The sequence below is a fragment of the Oncorhynchus kisutch genome, linkage group LG10 (genome assembly GCF_002021735.2).
Source record: "Oncorhynchus kisutch isolate 150728-3 linkage group LG10, Okis_V2, whole genome shotgun sequence".
Classification (NCBI taxonomy): Eukaryota; Metazoa; Chordata; class Actinopteri; order Salmoniformes; family Salmonidae; genus Oncorhynchus; species Oncorhynchus kisutch.
The window spans coordinates 2,196,904-2,201,914 of NC_034183.2; the positions used below are offsets into that span (position 1 = coordinate 2,196,904).

Consider the following 5,011-nt stretch of genomic DNA (forward strand, 5'->3'; position numbering starts at 1 on the left):
GATTTAATAATCAGAAAGACGAATCTTCACGGAAATGTCTACTGTTTTTGTTTTTAGATTTAGTATTAAATCATTTGAGGTTTGTTTTGTTCACCTGTAAGCTTCACATTGACTGCACTGTACTCTCATTACCCTGGCTGACTCGTGAATCCACTAATGGCACCCTATTCCCTAATGTAGTGCACTACTATTAACCAGAGGCCTTACTAACCAGTAGTAGTGCACTACTATTAACCAGAGGCCTTACTAACCAGTAGTAGTGCACTACTATTAACCAGAGGCCTTACTAACCAGTAGTAGTGCACTACTATTAACCAGAGGCCTTACTAACCAGTAGTAGTGCACTACTATTAACCAGAGGCCTTACTAACCTGTAGTAGTGCACTATAAAAGGAATATTTGGGAGCCTGCTGGTGTGCTGCATAACTAGATAATGTTCTCTCTGTGGTAGTAATGCTAACGATGATAGGTTAGGGATCAGTGGTAGTAATGCTAACGATGATAGGCTAGGGATCAGTGGTAGTAATGCTAACGATGATAGGTTAGGGATCAGTGGTAGTAATGCTATAATGCTAATGATAGGCTAGGGATCAGTGGTAGTAATGCTATAATGCTAATGATAGGCTAGGGATCAGTGGTAGTAATGCTATAATGCTAATGATAGGCTAGGGATCAGTGGTAGTAATGCTAACGATGATAGGCTAGGGATCAGTGGTAGTAATGTTATAATGCTAATGATAGGCTAGGGATCAGTGGTAGTAATGCTATAATGCTAATGATAGGCTAGGGATCAGTGGTAGTAATGCTATAATGCTAATGATAGGTTAGGGATCGGTGGTAGTAATGTTATAATGCTAATGATAGGCTAGGGATCAGTGGTAGTAATGTTATAATGCTAATGATAGGTTAGGGATCAGTGGTAGTAATGCTATAATGCTAATGATAGGCTAGGGATCAGTGGTAGTAATGTTATAATGCTAATGATAGGCTAGGGATCAGTGGTAGTAATGCTATAATGCTAATGATAGGCTAGGGATCAGTGGTAGTAATGCTAATGGTGATAGGCTAGGGATCAGTGGAAGTTATGCTAATTATGATAGGCTAGGGAACAGTGGTAGTAATGCTATATTGCTAATGATAGGCTAGGGATCAGTGGTAGTAATGCTATAATGCTAATGATAGGCTAGGGATCAGTAGTAGTAATGCTACTGATGATAGGCTAGGCAACAGTGGTAGTAATGCTAATGATTATAGGCTAGGGATCAGTGGTAGTAATGCTAATGATGATAGGCTAGGGAACAGTGGTAGTAATGCTAATGATGATAGGCTAGGGAACAGTGGTAGTAATGCTAATAATGATAGGCTAGGGAACAGTGGTAGTAATGCTAATGATGATAGGCTAGGGAACAGTGGTAGTAATGCTATAATGCTAATGATGATAGGCTAGGGTTGCAAAATTAGGCTAGTGTTGCAAAATTCCTGAAACGTTCCCTACATTTCCAAGGTTTTTTATTAATCATGTTTCAAGGTATTTCTGATATCAGGAAGGATTAACTAGGGAAGGCATCCTCCTACTGAGATTTATGAGGAATTTCAGAGTTCTGAAAAGCATGTAGCTCAATAACCAGTATCTGAGCTGTGAAGCACTTTCCGTTGTGTTGCTAAATTGACCAGGTTGTTGTCATGGGGATGGATGGTGGCAGAACGTGTTGTTGCCACTACTCGTGATGCTAGCATGGTCTAGTCTGAGTCCTGAGTCCCAGCTCTGTTTGTGCTGTCTTGCCAACTCTATGTGATTTACAGGAGTCGCTAAGACAGCACAAACGAATGTGGGACCAGGCTAAGCATGGTTCACCTTGGTGTCAAGGGTCAACTAATCAAGTCAAGTAATGGCACATACATAACCACTGTCTGGAGAGACCTGCAGAGACCTACAGCTAGACTCCCTAACACAGTGTCTGTTCAGACGGATTCATTAGAGCTAGACTCCCTAACACAGTGTCTGTTCAGACTGATTCATTAGAGCTAGACTCACTAACACAGTGTCTGTTCAGACTGATTCATTAGAGCTAGAATCCCTAACACAGTGTCTGTTCAGACTAATGCCTTGAGTACTGAGTAAGGACTTGTTTCAGCGCCTAATGCCTTGAGTACTGAGTAAGGACTTGTTTCAGCGCCTAATGCCTTGAGTACTGAGTAATGACTTGTTTCAGTGCCTAATGCCTTGAGTACTGAGTAGTGACTTGTTTCAGTGCCTAATGCTTTGAGTACTGAGTAGTGACTTGTTTCAGTGCCTTTATTGTAGAATGACTTGTTGGTTGGTCTGTAGATAGTTTTCAGATGCCACCTCCCCTTCTCTTGAAGCCCAGCTCACCTATCTCTCGGAGTTGGTGGACAGGTCAGGTTCCTACCCTTAAAAATGTACGTGTGATCAGGGTGATTGGCAGGTAGCCAAGGAGCGCTACAGTTCACTCCAAGCAGATCACACAATTTACCACGGCCAACAGCAGGCCTGGTCTGCAGGGTAATAGTAGTGTGGGTAGGAGCCACTGTCTGGAGTTAGATCAGATTAACTTCATTAATAACCCACTGTCTGGAGTCAGACCAGATTAACTTCATTAATAAGCCACTGTCTGGAGTCAGACCAGATTAACTTCATTAATAACCCACTGTCTGGAGTCAGACCAGATTAACTTCATTAATAACCCACTGTCTGGAGTCAGACCAGATTAACTTCATTAATAACCCACTGTCTGGAGTTAGACCAGATTAACATCATTAATAACCCACTGTCTGGAGTCAGACCAGATTAACTTCATTAATAACCCACTGTCTGGAGTCAGACCAGATTAACTTCATTAATAACCCACTGTCTGGAGTCAGACCAGATTAACTTCATTAATAACCCACTGTCTGGAGTCAGACCAGATTAACATCATTAATAACCCACTGTCTGGAGTCAGACCAGATTAACTTCATTAATAACCCACTGTCTGGAGTCAGACCAGATTAACATCATTAATAACCCACTGTCTGGAGTCAGACCAGATTAACTTCATTAATAACCCACTGTCTGGAGTCAGACCAGATTAACATCATTAATAACCCACTGTCTGGAGTCAGATCAGATTAACTTCATTAATAAACCACTGTCTGGAGTCAGACCAGATTAACATCATTCATAACCCACTGTCTGGAGTTAGACCAGAATAACATCATTAATAACCCACTGTCTGGAGTCAAACCAGATTAACATCATTAATAACCCACTGTCTGGAGTCAGAGCAGATTAACATCATTCATAACCCACTGTCTGGAGTCAGACCAGATTAACATCATTAATAACCCACTGTCTGGAGTCAGACCAGATTAACATCATTCATAACCCATTTCCACGTAAAATAGTGTCTGTTTTGCACTGAATTTAAAACAACCCATCAAGCAAATGATGAGCGTTACGAAATAGTCTGCACTGCTTCCGTGATAATGAATGCTAAATTAGCAAGCTATATTGATATGCTATTATGGACCACCATGACTGGTAACATGAACGACCTGAATGTTTATTACCCCTGTCACCACTACCTTTTCTGGGAATGACTGCAGCCTTGTATCGTACTGTGATGACCTGGGATGTGTTCATTGGGCACCAAACAGTAGAAAACTGATTTAAAACAGGGAGGGACTACCTGCACTAGTAGTCCAATAACAAACACTAAAATGTATATTTTCCTGTTGTAAAACATTTATGGTAGAATTCAGATGGCACCATTTGTCACGATTGTCGTTGGGAGAAGGAGAAGAGGACCAAAGAGCAGCGTGGTATACTGGAACAAAAACAACAGACCGACAAACGAACAGTTCTGCAAGGTGCAACAAAAACACGAAACAGAAAATTCTACACATAGAATACATAACATAATGCCCACCCCAACTCACGCCCTGACCAAACTAAAACAGAGCCATAAAAAAGGAACTAAGGTCAGGGCGTGACACCATTCTTCCATAGGGGTTGAAAGAAGCGCACTTTTTTTTATTTTTTATTAGTGCTAGCTTTGGAGTAGGCTAGCTTTGGAGCAGGCTAGCTTTGGAGTAGGCTAGCTTTGGAGCAGGCTAGCTTTGGAGTAGGCTAGCTTTGGAGCAGGCTAGCTTTGGAGCAGGCTAGCTTTGGAGTAGGCTAGCTTTGGAGTAGGCTAGCTTTGGAGTAGGCTAGCTTTGGAGCAGGCTAGCTTTGGAGTAGGCTAGCTTTGGAGTAGGCTAGCTTTGGAGTAGGCTAGCTTTGGAGCAGGCTAGCTTTGGAGTAGGCTAGCTTTGGAGTAGGCTAGCTTTGGAGCAGGCTAGCTTTGGAGTAGGCTAGCTTTGGAGCAGGCTAGCTTTGGAGCAGGCTAGCTTTGCTCGGTCTATGTAGTCCCCTTAACTATTGCTGTTGTTTGGTTTTAATTATGTCAATGATCTTTCACTTTATTTCTCGGCACCACTGTTATTATGTTTTCATTCATGCTGTGCTGTGATTTGTTGTTGTTGTTGTTGTTATTTCTTATTTGTTTTGTTTATAATTAAACTCTTCTCTCTGTGTCCACTAATTACAATGAATAAATAAACTTACCTCGGAGTTTAAAGGTCCCATTCAGTTTGTATGCAGTAAAGTTATATTAAAAAAACATCTCACCACATCTGTGATGGAAACAGGAAGTGTTGGTACAATTTTAGAAATGCTGAAAGATCATTTGTTCGACATCGTGGGATCTTTTTTTGTGTCGGTAAAATTCATTATGTGAGAAATGGGGGTGGAAACGCCTTTATGCCCAAATATGGAGATAATAACCATCATACTGACGTAACCTTGGAGTCGGGAGTAGAGGTCGACCGATTTCATCGGCATGGACGATTTAATTAGGGCTGTTTTTCAAATGTTCATATCATATTCATCAAGGCTCATGATGACCGGTATACCACAGATATAGCCCAACAAACTTGATGTCGACCGATTAGGGACGATTTTTCAAGTTTT

General features: G+C 41.4%; 1 long non-coding RNA gene across 1 annotated transcript; it reads left to right on the forward strand.

Annotated features, from left to right (window-relative positions):
• Window positions 1-295: 295 nt before the first annotated feature.
• On the forward strand, window positions 296-4,630 carry LOC116375775 (uncharacterized). Its single transcript, XR_004211135.1, has 2 exons — window positions 296-469; window positions 506-4,630. It is a non-coding gene; the product is annotated as an uncharacterized LOC116375775 (long non-coding RNA).
• The last annotated feature ends 381 nt before the right edge of the window (window positions 4,631-5,011 follow it).